At 32.3% G+C, this 18,633-nt stretch overlaps 1 protein-coding gene and 1 pseudogene across 3 annotated transcripts in view; both read right to left on the reverse strand.

The window, feature by feature from the left end:
• Nucleotides 1-18,633, reverse strand: part of CADM2 (cell adhesion molecule 2) — a 1,045,186-nt gene that overhangs the window by 799,839 nt on the left and 226,714 nt on the right. The gene's annotated exons all lie outside the window — the stretch shown is intronic.
• Nucleotides 3,471-3,542, reverse strand: LOC132365641 (U4 spliceosomal RNA; annotated as a pseudogene).

Below are 18,633 nucleotides of genomic sequence, written 5' to 3' on the forward strand. Positions count from 1 at the left end.
ATACTGGCAAATAAAAGCACAGATTAATCTCAAAAAAATTATCTCTGCATTATACAATGATACAAATAGCTAAAATTCTACAAATAATTATAAACACCATCTTTAAAGTGGGATAAATAATCGACCTTTTTTGAAGGGAAATTTGTAAAATTTCCTTTATATGCTTTTGTTACCAAGATGTTGAATGAGGCAACAACCAGAACAGTGATATAGTTACCGAACACTGGGATCGATGAGCTGATATTTAATAACTTTTTGTCAATCTGAATTACCAGGTTTATTGTACCAAAGGCTTTGACATTCTGGGCCATCTTACCTATGATCTCTGAATTTAGAATGATAATATACTCATTCCTCATAAATTAATCTCTATATGGGCAATACTCAAACTATGCTTGAGTGTATTAAATCTCATTTAAAAATAAAAAGCTTACATAAATCATTTTAAAATATATTAATAGTCTAAGATTCCAAAATAATTTATAAATATATTCTTTATAATTTGGGGAAATATTTTCCCATTGAAATAATATTATAGAAATGTAGTGATGATTTCAGATATAGCTATTTAAATTCTGCTAATGTCTCTAAGATATAGAACCTAGTGTGTACACACATACACACACACACACTGTATGATTTTATGAAGAGCTTGCAGAGTTCCACTTTAAGAAGTCAATTCACAGATGGAAGATAATCTCTTTCCTCTCACCACCCACTCAAGAAAAATTAGGTGGCATCATCACCAAGCTATTGTAGGTAACAGGTTCTAACCTCTCTATGAAAGACATATCCCAAAGAGAGATGCACAAGTCTATGGTTTTCTGAAAAGCCTAAGTATCTAAATAGATGTAGGGGAAAAAAAGAAAGAAAAGATCATTTCAGTTTCAAGATGATTCATGATAAAAGCTTCCTTAGTATTTAATGGAATATAAATTGAAACAGGCCCCCATAGTTCTCGAGATTTGTCTCGCATTTAATTTCCTTTTATCCCTCCAATCTCTTTAGCAGGAAAGGTAGCTCTTATGTGTCCAGTCCAAGAGAGGCAGCATAAGTTCTCTTTAGTTTACCACATCATATTAACTTACTTGCTATTTTGACACTTTTAGTGGTTTTTTGTTGTTGTTGTTGGTTTTTTTGGTTGCGCTGGGTCTTAGCTGCGGCAGGCGGGCTCCTTAGTTGCGGCTCACTCTAGTTTTAGGGGGATGTAGTCATTTTGATGTGCATGGATTCAGCAAAGAATCTGGCAACATCTCTGAGAAAGCCTTGCGTGTAAGATAAAGAAATATAGCCTGAAAGTGAAGAAAACTGACTGGATTGATAGGCTTAATGCAAATGACTAAGCTGGAGGACAGACTAATTAAGGGGCAACACCAATGTCAAACTGGGGAGAGTAGCTACAAGACTTCAGAAAATGCTGTTCTCTTTAACATATTAATTAGTAATTGTCTTCAATTTATTAAAGAAAAAACACTATTCTTTATGATATTTGATAAAAAATTATGCTAGTAGTGATTGGCAAAATGCCAAAAGACCAAAGTCTGGTTTCATAAAGGTCTCAACAGACTTATATGATCATCCAAATAAATTAAAATGAAGTAACTGATGCTTCTTATGACTTAATAGCACCAAAGTATCTCTTTTCTTTGAAAACTTCTAAAATAGCGTTATGGCAGTATCAGACATTTCGCATCTGATATTTCCCTTCAATTTCTATTTCTCTTCCACATTTCCGCGACCTTCAGGAGTGAGAGATAGTAAAAAATATATATATATATATATATATATATATATATTAGAATCATCCCAATAACTATGATGTGTTGCTGGATATTTCATGTTCATTTTTCTTCTCTCTGTCATTTTGTGTTTTATCTTCTATAAGCTTGTCAATTATATTTTTCACTCAAAATTGCTTAAGATTAGAGAGTCTCTGTCCATGATCTGCTCAAAGATTTTGGACAGTACAGAGTTGGCACTATTCTAAATCAAGTCAAGTTAGTTCATTTTCAGACTAATGGAAAGTGAATGTAGTGTGCAACAGTATTTCAATTAAGACATTTTTTTTGTACAGATGCCTGAAGAAACCCAATCTTTGATTGAGCAATAGAAATAAATGCACTTGTGATTTGAGCAATAGAAATCAATGCATTTGTGATTCTTGATGCTTTATTTTCTGACTATAAAGTCAAATTGGTAGGAGGAGGGTGATGGGAGTACACATCAATGCATTTTAAAAATTACTGTATATCATTAGTTTTTTCCACATAAATTTGAGAAACAACCCTTATAGAGGTATTTAGGTACATATATAGAAAAGCCTGGGCTTTCTAGAGAATTCTAAGGGCCAATCCTATTTTTGTTGCTGAGTTTCTTTTTGATCTTGGGAAATCAAGTTAACCATTCAGGACTTCAGTTACTTCATCTGTAAAACAGATAAAATATCTTCCTCATAGGACTTTTATTGGGAAAAGTAAGTGCATACAAAACACCTGGCATATTGCTTGCCTGAATGACTTGATAAATGTTCGTTTTCTTCCCCAAATCTGAACCAATATATTTAGGAGACTATGTACTTGAGTTGCCTGAAATCATAGGCCTTAAATATCATTTTAAAGAAGAAATTATGAATATTACACATATATTTGACTCAGTTTGTAATATTTGGAGAAAAAAAAATCAAAACATCTTTATTTTCTTTAAACCTCATAATGAAAAAAGAGCTCTGTACAGGCATAAGTTTCCTAAAACCAAAGTGTTGCATTTCTTTTCTATGTTTACAACTTTCAGAAAGCTTAATCTATTTAATATGTTCAAGATCCAAAAGATTATTTAAAAATACATGGCATAAATATGTAGCACAGGGTTGGGATGTGTTAGGATGAATACCAGAGAGTGTTTTCTCTCTGATTGGGAACAGTATTTCTTATCTGGAGTGACATCAGGTGACACCCGTGAATGTTATTTTTAAATCTTTGGATATGCTTGTTGTTCCAACTGCACCAGCACCTGGTGAAATATGCAGCTGAGGGGACTTGGCAATTTTAAAATAAGTGAATCAGAGATTATTTTTAATTTCAATTTCAAATGCTATAATCACCTGTATTTAATATTAGCCATATTTAGACAAGCTGCCTGTCTCCACTTAAACGTATCCTCTTTACCTCTGTCATTCTGCAAGTCAACGTTTTAACTGCTTTCTTTCAATATGTAGATTTATCTTCTCTCATGACTGGGTGGTCATTAAAACTGTCACAAACTAATTATTTATGTACAACTATTTATTATTAAACCAGTAAAATCTTCACCTTCACTGACTGCCTTTCTCCCAGGTCACGTTGTGAGCAAAACTTTGCATTTTTCAGTTCGTTGTTGGTTTCCCATCCATCTCTGTGTATATTAAAGCTGCTCTACTTTCCTTATGGCAAGTCTTATCTGACTAAGTCATATGCCTTCTAGTATTGCTACCCTTTTGTTTCAATTAGCAATAATCGCGCCTCGGATAAACCTCATTGGCTACGATACTGCCACTGCGCAAAGCTTACCCTTTTGTTATAGTCTTACCATTGTACTTTTATTAAAACATTTCTAGTAACAGCACATAAAAGGGTGTTATAACAAAGTATCCCTAAATCATAAAATTAAATTTGAGTTTTGTAATATCTGTGAATTGACCTAGAGCCTGGAAAATTTAGGTCATACATGGAAGGAAAACTCAAAACTCAAGCATATCAATAATGTGAAAAGTGCAAGGCAAATCACTCTTTTTTAATATGCTAATATTTAGTGCCTTTGGATGACATTTGAGTCATCATACAGTGCTAGAGTTTAGACTTTATATAAGGCATTATGTGTTAGGCATTGTCAGGGCAGCAAGGATGAATAAAACAGTCTTTACTCTTATAAGGGACTTACAGTCTATTAGAGGAAATGCATGTGTATCTAACTACAATAAAGGTTAATGATAATAATAATAAAAGAAATACGTGAAACAGAGGGGAGAAAAGGAGAGAGTTTTCTTATGTCCTGATTTTTTTAAGTCCTTCCAAGAACTATAGTTTATTAACTTGTCAGGGTGAGCTTATAATAACTACAATAAACCAAATGTTCATCAAATTGAATTAGATTCAAATTAAAATTTGGTTGTTTTTCTTATTTTGAAGAGACTCTATAATTCATGCTCTTAACTGAACTTAAACATCTTCATTTCTTTTTCACCTATTTTAAATCATATTCCTTATTCTTTTTCAGTCCCCATTAAACCAGTAAGATACATTGATTAGCAGAAATGTTTAGGTATACATTATAATTCTGAATTTTGAATGATAATTTTGAACTTTAGGATTGATGGACGCTAAAGAATAGTAGTGAAGTTTGGAATTTTCTTGGAAGAATGATTATCCCACACAGCTGATATAAAATAAAACAGAAAGACACAAGAAGAATTTCTAGATATCAAACATATGCATCCAAAATGTAATGTTTTACTTGAATAAAAATATACATCTTACAAAAGGTAATGTCAGTTACCCAATATATAAAGCAGCAATCTCTCTAAAAAAATGAAAATAAATATTCAGAGGAGGAAGCAAACAACCAGAGATGGCCCATTCATGTATCCATATCCTGAGAGATTTGCAACAGACAGTTTGGATTGATATCATTGGGGATAAAAAGACTTATCCTCACAAAGGAAATAAGAGCCAACATTTATCATTCTGACAAAAGGTCATGGGTTTGCTTTAAAACATGTTTCATGCAAATATTTAAACATATGGCCTGTAACCTCTCAATTTTGAAATAACTTGCTTTTGTTTAATAGTAAAATAATTATTTGTAAGCATTGTGTGTGTGTGTGTGTGTGTGTATTTTTCTAAGTGTCTGATTCTGCCTAGTAAACCATTCTCTTTAATGTCTTTTCTTTGTAGGGTCTTAAAGATGATTTTCCTAGAGGAGGTCAAGACAATAATTGGATTCCATTTCAAATATTATGATTGTGAAGTTAATTAAAAATACTTCTAATCCAAGGTCTTTCTTTTTCTTAGCAATTTAATATTATTTATAATCTTCAATAGTTTACTCTTCATAAGACCTAAAAAATATGAACTGTCTCTTTTACATAAAATCAAAGCAGATATAAAATAGATGAGATTAAATTGAAAATTTATAACTGGAAAAAGGACAATGAAAAAAGCTTAGCTTTTGAAAAAAATCTTAACTAATTTATCATGACAGGCTGAAAAAAGTCACTTAAATCAGTTCATAAAATGACCTAAATTCTTCTACTGTTATTTGATTGTATGATTTGACAAGTTAAGATTTCACATATAATAAAATAATGACTTCAGAGATCAAATATCCCAGTGTCTGTTTTGACAGATGAATAAAATTAGGTTAAGACAAATTAAATTTTATCATAAATAACAACAAAACTAAACAAATCTGGGCAACAGGTAAGTGCCAAAACTGGAAAATAGATTATGGGACTTGAAATCCAGAACTCTCTGAAGATAAAACGTTGGGATTCCAGTGTTCTGTTTTGTTGTGTTTTCCTGGCCTTCGTAAAGTAGTTTTTTTGGTCTGTTATTGTTTATTTTAGGTTTTTATTTTTCAATAATTTTAAACTACTTCTCAAAGAAAAATAAAACATGATGAAAATTAAAGGTCACAGGAATCACAACAAGATTTGTCTAAAGATGTGAAAGGAACATCCCAGGCTCAATATTCAGAAGGTTATCTTAATTTGAGTTCAAAATCCAATGTTAATATTGTGTATTGTTCAACCTCTTATCTTTTCCTTTTAAATTTGGAGGATATCACAAATATATTGTAATTGGAAAATAGAAAAGTTTTCTATAATATTTTATTGGCATCACATTATCTTTATAAGTTACCTATGATCTAGTCTATTTACCATCCTATTCAAAATTATTTTTATTTTCTTTCTAAACACAGTTTGGTTTCTAGGTGTAAAATGATGACATATTATTTCTTTCTTTTTTACATAATTTAGAACCTCCAGATCTCAATGGAAAGATTTTAATGTAAATTTCTACACAGATACTATACAAATACACAGCTTCTGGAGAAAAATCCAACAGAAATAGCATTATATAAGATTTTGTAGTAATGTTTATTTATGGACCTAGGGGTAAATTCTGCTTCAAAATGTAGGGAGATAGTGAGATGTGACAGGGTGAGAGAGTGTCATGGACATATATACACTACCAAATGTAAAATAGATAGCTAGTGGGAAGCAGCCGCATAGCACAGGGAGATCAGCTCGGTGCTTTGTGACCACCTAGAGGGGTGGGATGGGGAGGGTAGGAGGGAGGGAGATGCAAGAGGGAAGAGATATGGGAACATATGTATATGTATAACTGATTCACTTTGTTATAAAGCAGAAACTAACACACCATTGTAAAGCAATTATACTTCAATAAGGATGTTTAAAAAAAATGTAGGGAGATATATATATATATATATATATATATATATATATATATATATACATACACTATATGTATACATATAATTTAATTGTATTAACAGATTTTATAAAGTATAGTTAAAAGAGTATTTAAAGGGATACATTTATATTATCTGAAAGATCTATGATTTTGGTCATTGATAAATTGGTTATTAAGTGCAAAACCATTTAATGAAATTTTTAATTTTATTTTCAAAAGTTACTGTCTGTCATTTGCTATGAACTTATTTTATTTCTTAATTTAAATGTCCCTATAACTTTCTTCTGCCAAAAGAAAAGTCTTAGTCCAAACTCTTTCATGGTACCTTCACGTTTTTGTTGAACTCTGAAGATCATCTGAAGAACTTTATTAAGTTACTTAATAATTAAGGGGACATCATGGGAAATTAACAGTTTTACATACCAAATAACACTAGTATTATTTCTTTCATACCCATAACCTTATATACTTTCCTCAACAAATCTGCAAGATGGGCCTTACTCATTTCTATTTTATAAATTAGAAACCTGAGTTTCCAAGAAGTTAGAGACTTGCCTAAAATCACATACCTTAGCTAAAGATTCCACATGGACCTTTCCACTGGTTTCAATTAATCCTAGAAACAGCTATTAGGACATAAATATACATGTTTCTAATTATAACATCAATTACTTGCATATATCTCTTTAGAGTCTACTAGGCACTGACACATGCATTATGCAATTTTATCTAAAGAAAACATCCATTCGTTTGATAGACCAGAGATCATAAATTATGAATTTTTAAAGAAGCAGCTGAAGGGTAACTTTTTCTATGCAATGTCACTGGTTCTTTCAGAGTTGGTCATATCTTCCTTTTAAGTACAATTTCAATGTGTATGTATCTCTAAATTGGACTTTCCAGGATTAATTATAACTAGTTGACTCTAGGTTTGTTTCCCTCACTTGATCATGACAGGCTTGATGTTAGGAATCTTAGGGACTTTTTAATTTATTCAATTATCTAAGCACTTTTTTAAAGTGTGTATTGCTATATTTATCAGAAAACACAGTATGGTTCAATTCCTCCGTCACATGTATTAGAGGTGTGTAAATTCAATTCACCTGTATTCAAGAAGACATTTGCCATGAACACGTACAATGCTAGACATTGAGGGGAAGATAGGATAAAAACTTATATTTACTTTTAAAATTTTGTAAAAATTTTAAGTCTAATAAAATACATTTTTGGAATATCTAATGACAGAATTATTTTCGCTCTTTATATTTGTCAGTTTCTGCCTATCTCTTTTTCTCTGCTTTTCTTTGTATCCTTGCTTTAATCTATCTCTCCCTTTCTCATACACACACATACATACACACACACACACAAACACACGCACACACACACACACAGTATTAATTCAGATGACACTTTCTGGCTCCTTCTCCTTCCCACATTGCTAATCCATAGTGAGAAGATCACAGAAATAATAGCACAGACAAATTATAACATGAATATAAGCAGTTAGAATCACCAGTTGCTCACTGTAGATCATTTAATGTTTTATGTACACTGAAGTGCATACTAAAAATGTTATGAAAAAAACCCTGTAGTTTGGTAGTAATAAATGTAAGACAACATGAATCATAATGGGACAATGTATTATAATAGATCAGTAAAGATCAAATGATGGAAAATCTAATAGAAGTTAAAACCATGAATAGCTGCACTCTAGAGTGGAGGAAAATTAAGCACATAGAAATTAAAGAGAAGTAAAGACAACATTTAATTCACATGGGGATAAATAAGTGAACTTGTCTCATGCAGTCCAGGACAATAAGAGAATCAATACACTTTTTTGTTCACAGATTGTAGAATTGACTGTCTACTATTATTACATATATATGTAAATATGTATGTTCAATAAAATGGCTAGTTGAAATTAAGATGTAAATCATAAGTTAACAAATTATTTTTTAATCAAACTTCAAAATCACCTGTGAAAATTAAATGATTTTATTGTAGTTTGTCATATGTTGTTAGGAAAGTGATACCGCTAGTGTGAATTATGCCTGAATTAGGGTAAAATATTTATGGAGAGGTATTGTTGTAATGCAAAAGCAAAAACAAAAAACAAAACATGCTACTAACATTATTGTAAGCACATGAGAAAGGTACATTAGGTTGTAAATAGTCACAGAAAGTAGGTATATGATAATATAAGAGAATAAAATTCGAATAAATCCCTCCTATAGTGTGCACCAATGGGCATTTTAATATTGCTAAAAATGTTATATTGACAATTGTTTTGAAAATGTGAACTGATAAATAGATTATAAGTGCTTGTAAAAATGCTTGGAAATTTCAGAATATCATTGCTTCTCTAAATATTGGAAGAGAATAATAATTATAAAATTTTAATTTCTATGAATTAGGCCAATTTGTTTCAACATATGTGTCCTGAGTACTACTGTGTCCAAGGCTCTGTGCGAAATACTGAAGAGGATAAGCATAAAAGAGAAGCAGAGTTAAATAAGTCTATCACTAGCTGCATTGGGGTAGCTAAATAGGGCAAGTCAATACACCAGGGAAATGTTTACAGAAGTAAGCAGTGATAAGAATTTATGGAAAAACCATTGTCATCAGCAATGCAACCTACCCCAAGACAAAAGACTTCATACAGATGGTGGATCTAAGATCTGTTTATAGCAGTAATAGGCATTTCAGACAGTGTGAATACTCACTTGGGCAGATTACACTTTTAACTATATTAAACATATGTCTTCTTAAGAGGCACCATTAAAAAAAAAAAAAAAGTAAAATATAGGGCAGCACCATGATCAGAAATAAACATTATGACATTTGGAATACATAACACCAGAGTCAGATAATTCTTTTGAGCAGACATGTGTTGTTTACGTTGGACACATTGAATCCCCCAAACGGAAGAGTCCCTAAACGGTCTTTCTCCAACTTCAGGGTCTAAATGAATTAGAGGAAGCAGAACAATAAATTCAAACATACTTGGGTTGGAGTCACAGTTAATAAACTATCTGTATTGCTTTAGACAAGAAACCTTATCTCTTGGAACTTTTATTTCTCCATCTGTAAAATGGAGAAAATACATAGGTATAAGGTTGTCTCTACCTATCTTGTGTAGTTACACTTATCTCTAGTGTCAAACAGAGTGGCACAAAGTATACACTAAACATTTCTTGAATAAAAATACTTATAAAATTCCTGGTATATTGCTTTCTGCCTTGTGGGCTGTGGGCTTAGCTTACCTTTTTAAGCTACCATTGCACACCGCATTGATCACAGCTATGATGATAGAACTATTTACTTAGCATTATTTTTATTTCCCTACCTTCAACTAGATATAACCCAATAAATATATGCTCATTGTATAAGATAAGCACTCAATACATTTGAAAAAATAAAAAGAAACAAACAAAAAGGATTCTTACCAGGTTATTAGGGTATGAGTTTCCGTAATTGATAACTGACAATGTTTGTCCTAAAACACAGAGAAGGTTTTCCCTAGGCCAATTAAGTTTTCCTTCTTTACTGAAATTGACAAAATAATGCTTTACCATTTACAATTTACGTTCACATTTATATTCCAATTTGAGTTATTCATTCATTAGCAAACACTGAAGGGCCTATCATCTACCAGGGAATTAAAGCAAGATGGTTCCTGCCTAGACCATGCCCACAATTTAGCAGGAAATTGAGTCATTTGTTTTTCAGAAACCCTTGTGATATCATTAGGACATCTACTTTTAGCTTAATGTACAGATTATTGAACAAAAACTTAGAGATGCTTAAATGACTTTTCCCACATGATAATTAATAGGTGTCAAGGTCTTCTGAGAATAGGGTTCCTTCCACACACTGAGTTTTCTCATGTATTTTCAGGTCCGTCATCAACCAAAACAGGCTTCTGTGTATTTCAAAATAGAAATCAATACACTGCCTTATTTTATCTTTTCTAGGATAAAACATTTTAAACCTGTAAACCTCTTTATAACTTTTCTATATCTTCTTAGCCTCACCAAATATTATTAAAGTTGAACTAGTCTCCTGATGAGTTATAATTTTTAAATATAAGCATCTGATAGATTATGTAAAAAAACAGGTATTTGATTATACTTTGATTTGTGACTCATGACAAAATATGATGGAAGAGATCCAAAAAAAACAGTATTCACTGCCTTTTAAAAATCTGAATATATCGAGCAAGCTATCAGAAAATTATAATGTATTTTTATTTTTGTTAACACAGAAGAAAAGCTCATGCAGGGTGTTTGCCCATAACAGTCAATGCCTGAAGCCATCTCATATTTTTGGCACTCATTTTAAATCACATTCATAACAACATGTTTAAAATGAAGGCAAGCTGTCATAAGGCAAGCTGGGGGTAAAAAGAGTTTGGCAGTTTAAAAGCTCCAGCACATTTACCAATCTGAATATTCAAGAATTGTAAATCATTAATCATAAGTAAACCACCTGCTGGGGACACTCTAAGCCAGGATAAAGATTTGCCATGTGCATAATTGTCAGTTTCAGATTGAATTTTTATCCAGGGAACAATAGTATTCAAAATTATTTGGGTGAAACTTTTATTAACTCTGACAATAAAAATAATTGTATTCCTCACTGTATTTCAAATACTGTGATAGTCCTGTTTAAAATGACAATTGTTTTCTATTCCCTTACATATTTGACAATTATTGAATAGCTCGCTCTTAGAGGTGATAAGATATTTAACCATTTTATATGTGAGGATTCTAAATTCTCCATAACAAGCATAGATTTCACTCTGCTACAGCCTCTCTGACCTTCTACCTTCCCACTCACCTGTACTGTCTCTTTTTTTTACCCTTATTTCTACTGTTTATCTATATTCTTCCTTCATTCCACACTGTAGTCAAATATAGGCATTTACTACATTTCAGTCATCAGACAATAACTTCTTTCTTCTTAGATCTTCAAGCTCGCCACTATCATCACATCTGTCCCAGCAAGCACTCATTGACCTTTTTGGTCTACCCAGATTGATTGCTCTCTGTCAACCCACCATCCTTGTTCTGTACTAAATGCATTTCTGATCATGCCACCCACCTACATAAAACCTCTCATTAGTTTCCCAACATTTCAACTTACTAGTCTGAAAGCCCTGCGTGTTCTATCCCCTCTCTTGAGTGTTATTTTGTGACATTCTGCCCCACACTCTGTTACAGACTAACTGAAAAAATTGTAAGTCCCTCTCCCCCAGCATATTTCTGCATGCATGACTTTGCACATGCTTTTCTCCCTAGAACCCTACATTATGAGAACCCCAGTCGTCTCTTCTTTTACCACTCTATCCTTCAGATTTTATTTCCAAAATTACTTTCGTAGGCAGTCTTCTCTGACCTCCCTACTGGGGTAAAATCCCCATTATATGACCTCACAAACTCCTCAGTGACACTTTTCACAACTGCAATTTTACATTTTTGATGTAATTATGTGATTAGCATCAGTCTTCCCCACTGGACTTTAGGTTCCACCGATGCAGCCTCCATATCAAGTTTTGCTTTTGTGATCCCACCTAGTCAGTGCTCAGCACATTTTAGGTGATCAGTGCATATATATGTTAAATGTATAAAATATTAAAAATGTCTTTTATGTTCCTAGGTAATTGGAAATTATTCTATGGACAAAAGAGTGACAAATTTTGTAAACAGGGCATAGCGTGATCAGATCTGTGATGTAGAAAGTTGCTTCACAGCAGCTGGAGATTGCAATGGGGTGGGAATAAACTGGAAGTGAGGAAAGAGATCAGAGAGCTACTGTTATCAGTCTAGGGTAGAAAGGGTGCCGGTCCAGACAAGGAAAGTGACAATGGGATGGAGGGCTAGGGAGTGGGGAGACTAGTGTTTGAGAACAATATGGAAATAATGTGGATCACTGATAAATGCATATGCAAAAACAAGGAGAATGAGATATCAGGAAATTCTATCATTCTATCTATCATAAGGATATGCAGATTTTGGAGAAAAGTATAAATTCATGGTTGAAAACAGTGAATTATCCATGAGAAGCTTTTACAATTATTATGGATAGGTCTGCTGCTCAAAATCTTCAACAGCATAAAGGCAGACATTGAAACAAGGAAATCTTACAAAACCTTGTGAATTCAAATTTACAAAGTCTTGTGACTCCTATAGAAAATGTCTCATTTCTACCATATATACTTGATATTTTAACACTTATCTTGCCCTATCAAGTTTCTTGGAAATACAGCCATACTTCTTCATTTACACTATCATAATTTCTGGAAACTGGAAGCTTCCTTACTTGGCCATGAAAGGCTTCAGTATCTCTCTTTATAGATAGGTTCTTCATCTCTTAAGTCTACTATCCATATAACCCATCATTTATTATCCTGTCAGACTAATCTTCTTAAAAACTGCTTTCCTCTTAAAAGAACTTGTAATGGTTCTCTGTTGTCTTGCACATGGAAGTCAGATTTGGTCTTTTTAAGGCCCTCAAAAATGTAACTGTCTTACCTCTGTTGTCCAGTTTGAATCCTGTTGTTTTAAGTTAAATTTTATGGTTGCAAAATGGCCACTTCTTCCTCCTCCTTTTCTCCTATTTCATGTCAGTCATGTCATCACTTTAAAGCATGATAGAAAATTATACTTCCCATCTCCTCCACAAATACTCCCAGCTTTTCTCATTTCCCATTAATCTCCACTTTTTCAATTTCTATAACACTTACACACTTATCTTGAAACTTTTGATATACATTTTCACTTTTAACCCTCTTTGGGGTTCCCTCCTACCCCTCCACTTCTTGGCAACCCACACCGTGTGTAGCAAGGCATGGAGCACATGCCAGGTGCTCAGTACGCTCTCTCGATGGTGACTAAGGGAAGATGCGCCCTTGTGAATTCACAAGGAGAACAATGAAAAAAACTGAGATTTCCAAATAGTTTTATTGTAATGTCAACATGACACATAGAAATCCACTACTGAGCAAAACGGAAAGGTAAGTGCTTTTTTTACCAAATAATTGAATTCTACAAGACTTTTGTTTAAAAGTTGAGGAAGAAGTAATTAGAATTTCCTAGTAAAGAACTACTTCAGATCTTAAAAATCCAATTTTGTGTACCATAATTGTACCATTTAGTACACCCTAAGTTGATTTGACAGGCCTCTTATTTCTGCTTTTATTTCTCAACAATGTGACGTGTTTTTTTCTATTATGAATGATTATATAAGTTGTCAATAAATATATCATTTTACAAGTAAAATTCCATTTTATCTGAACAATTGAGTTTATGAGACATTGTGACAACAAAGTTAGATTGAGCTTTGTGTAGGTAATGAAAAATATCTGCCTCATCTTATTATTTATTCAGAAGCAGCACTTCCATAAGATGAATTTGGTGACCCTGCATGTGGAAGCCTTCCAGAAACTGCAAGTTTTCCACTAGTTCAAAATAAACACTTCTGGAAATTAACAAAACACTATCTCTGATGACTGGTATTTGTAAAATCTAGATCATCATTTAGGCTTTCTGAATTCAGTGATGTTTTATTAAAACCCCAACTGGACGCATAATATATTTATACATTCATTTATTCACTCATTCATTCATTCAACAACTATTTGGATATATAATGGGCTGTCAGACAAATCCTCTGCCTTTATGGTGCTTTTATTCAGAGCTGTTGATTTACATAGACCACTATGATTTTGTCGTTAAACCACAATCTACTTATAAGCACAAATCTTTATAGGTTCACAGTCCCAGCTGCGGGTAAATTACTTAAATTATTTGGGTCGCAGTTTGCTCATCTGAAAAGTGGGTATTATAATAGTATTTTTGTTAAAGTATTATACTGAAGATTAAATATGTTAATATCAAAACACTAAGAAAAGTTTCTGTCACACAGTCAATACTAAATAAATGTTTGCTACATTTTAATTTATTATAAGATTACTACAAGCAATGTGTATTCATTATAAAAGTAAGTTGCTTACTGTTGATGACTCAAAAATAAGGTGCAATATACTTAAAAGTATATGAATAAAAAAACTGTGAGGAGCGAGGCTCTTGATTAAACTATGTAAAACGAAATAGGAGGCAACTCTAGAAGGTTGTAACATTACATAGCTATTTATTTTCAAAGATAATTAGTAGCTTCCTGGCCTACAGCTGCTCTAAGGACTTCTATTTGTTTACAAATGTCTTGCCCATAAAATATCATTCATCTATACTGATTACAAAGCACAATAAACTACATTTCCCTTTTCTAAAAATAAAATTTGAAATAAAAAAATAGTGGCTACACATTTTAGCTCTTTATATATCTGTATTTTGACTCTCTTTTTAAAGATCAAGTTAAATGAACACTAGGGATTTTATGTGTACTTGACTAATTAATTGGTGCAGTTACCAATCTCATTGCATTTATTAAGAAAACTTTATGAGAACAATAAATCCTAGCTCATCAAGGGAAATTAAAACTTATGGAAGTTGGTAAGAAATAATAATCACTGCATTCTACAAGTTGAGGATAGCAGCACATAGGAGGACATTCCCTTGTTACATTCAATGATTTGGATTTTATGAACATTAATTTGCTCAATACTCTCCTACTACTTCTTGTTCTCTTCCATCTCTAAAGATGCCCTGCTCAAAATTATCACCTTTCTTTTAAATTTCTGCAGGCATTGATTTTGTGTGAGTTTGGGGAATAACATAATGTCATGGGCAGCTTTCACTTAGTAATTTCCTTAATTCATTTTAAGTTCAACAGCAACATAGCCATGGCATTCAGAAAACAACACTGTGTAACACAAAGAGTATCAAATTCAACAAATCAATGTTCCTACTAAGTCTCACATTTAAGATGATAGAGGAGATGTGGTTATCAAGCTTTACAGAATATGGAAAACATATGTGGTGAAGGGAGAAAATGAAATATTTGTTGATGGGGGAAAAGGACATAACCACAAAAAGGAGAGAAGAAGAAAAACTTTAGCCTTAGAAGAGGACAGGCATCATATTGAGAGCTGGTGGTGCTTTGGTAGGCAGCCTCTAAAATGACCTGCAATGATCCTTGCCTCTGAATATTCATACCTTTTTGTAATTCTCTCCTTTTGAGTGCGGTCTGGGCCTAGGGACTCATTTCTAAAGAATACAATATGGCAAAAGTAATGGGATGTCATTTCCAAGATTAGGGTACAAAAGACTCTGGCTTTTGTCTTCCTCTCCCTCTCTGGCTCTCTCTCACTCGTGCTGAGGGAAACCAGTTGCCACGTGTGAACTGCCCAATGGAAAACTGATATATCTGGACAACAGCCACTGAGGACCTGAAACGTGCCAATAGCCATGTGACTGAACTTGGATGAGGACCTCAGCTGAGCCTTAAATTGGCTATAGCTTCAATCTACACCTTAATTGCAGCTTTGGGAGAGCCTCTGAGCCACAGTTTCCAGCTAAGGCTTGCAGAAGTTATGAGATAATAAATATTTGTTGTTTCAAATGGACCATCAGTTACTCCATTTATCCAGTTATCTGTTCCTACACACACCCATGCATTTTCTGTTAAAATACTAATTTCTGGAGGACAGGCAAAGTAATGCCTAACAAGTTTTGCACATTGTTTATTTCAGAACATAAATGCATATCAATTTATTTAATGTCTTCTCTTGATGAGCATAATAGGATTTTCTATCAAAGTGAGCTACTGATTTGAACTTCAATTACCTAAGTAATTACTTCAAATCCCTGGTTCACTTTAGCTTTGGATTATTGGGTATGAAAAATTATCTATTCAAGGTTCAGGCTTCTTCCATTTGTCACTTAAAAAAAAAAAACCCTGCAACCTAAACTTGAGGAATGGAAAGTTGATACCAAATTCTCTGTAATCTGTCAGAGAAAAACAGCTCCCTTTCAAATCACAAGAAACCGAAAGCATGAAATGTCATTCTACATGGTTTCACTTACAGCTAATTCCATAAATTGTGTTTAGTTTGAATATATGTAATATTAATAGCTTACTTTCTACATCAACAGATGCAAACTTCAAAACTCTTGTCTATTTACTCCTCATTTTAAAAATGCGTGCTTAAAAGATATAATATCAAGGGCTTTTCGTGCTTAGAAAAAGACATAACCAAATGTAATCCTATGATAATATTCCTGTTCAAACTAGGTTATAATGATTGACATGTACAGGATATTTTCATGGGCATACAAATATGAAAAAAAGAAATACACTCATGGAATTCCATATATTCTGAAAATGTCTATCTATGCAAACTATATATCAGTATACTAAATTCCTGTACCTATATGATTAAAAGAAACAATTAATAGGCAGAAGACATCCTGAGCAAATATAGAAATAATTATAACCATGTATAATTATCATTCCCATTTTTTTAATCAAGTACATTTTGAGTACCTACATTAGTCCAAAAACCCACTCTTGAAACTGATAAACTTATGTGATAGATATATAGCACTTTTGTGGTCACTTAAACATGCATTTTTGAAAAGATTTATTGGATATCTTTAAAATAGTTTGTGTATACAAAAAGCAATAAGACAAAAACAAAGAACAAATAATTTGTCAAAATATGACAGCATAAAAAAGTTATACTGAAAAAAATTTAGGAAAACATGTCTTTCACAGGCTTTTTAAACAATTAAACCATAGCCAATGGAAATTACATTAGCAATTAATGTTATTACCTAAATTATTTAACAAATGAGTTAATAATTCTAGGATCAAAATTTTAAACATTGACATGTTTTGATATTTCTCATTAAATTTTATGCTATTTAATATAAACATCAATTGTAGTTTGCATCATTATTTTATGTACTTACAAGAGAAAAATAGTGCCAATTAAACTCTGATACACTAGGGATTTTAATTTGCTTCACAAATTCAGATATGTTGAAATGTGAAAATGAAATTATGCATATTTCAATGAAATATGATAATCACTTTATATGTCTCTACAAAATACTCCCCAAAATCCTCAAGGTCTGCAGCAATTTGATGAAAGAGTGCCTTCATGTTAAAAAAAAAAACCCTAAAAGCACTTTTTCAACTACCTCTTTTTTAGACAAGAGTTTCTAGTTATGTACTTGTAAAAATCCACGTTGGTTTCTAATGAACATCAATTACACTTCAATTTTTCATATTACTCATGAAAGAAAATAATTTCGACTCCTTTACAGAACTGCCAATTGCAATTTAGCTTGGCTTTTTCAGGCAAGAGAAGGTTCATAAATCAGCAAGTTGAGCATTTACTAAATGACAAAGAAACAAAATTACAAATGAATACTATAATCCAAAGTTTTGCTTCAAATAAAAAATTTAATATAGTTTTAGTAAAAAGGTTTCTAAAAAATTATGAAGGATCATTTCTTTTCTGTATTTGAGTTATATTATTGGAGAGACTCCCAAGAGGAATATAAAAAATGTTTGGAAAAATTAATATTACATTGTTTTAAAATTTCACTGAATAGAAAGTCTCAAACTATTTGGAAATTTAAAAAATAATAGCAAGTTAAATATTATGTTGGAGGACTATAAAACTTAGATATGAGAAAGCATTTTCTTAACAGCTTCCTAAACCATGTGATTTCACTGTCTTGTCAAAGAAAGTCTACCTGTTTTAATAAAAAGAGCTGACTTTGGGCTCTAGTTGTGTGACCTTAAGTCCTCTGAAAATTAACTTTAACTGTGAGATGTACATTCCATATATATTGTCTTTTTTTTTAAGCTTATATAATGTGTAAAGACTATCTAGTTCAGTGCCTTAATTGCCATTCACTGTAAAAGGAACTTGCATTATTTTACAAGAACATAAAGAAAAAAATATCATGTAATAATCATTCAATAAATACTAACACAATAGTAATTGACTAATATTTCAAAGTATATTAAAGCAAAGAAAGCTCACATTCCTTAAATATACTCTTACAGAAATTACCTGTCCCTTTTATATCTACAGTATATACACACAACTAAATAGAACTACATATATATAATTTATCAGTTAGCCTAGCCAGTATCCCCGAGGGTCCATTTGGTAATGTCTGGAGACATTTTTGATTGTCAATACTAGGGAGGGTCTACTACTGGCATATCTAGTGTATATAGG

Source organism: Balaenoptera ricei, chromosome 4 (genome assembly GCF_028023285.1).
Source record: "Balaenoptera ricei isolate mBalRic1 chromosome 4, mBalRic1.hap2, whole genome shotgun sequence".
Classification (NCBI taxonomy): domain Eukaryota; kingdom Metazoa; phylum Chordata; class Mammalia; order Artiodactyla; family Balaenopteridae; genus Balaenoptera; species Balaenoptera ricei.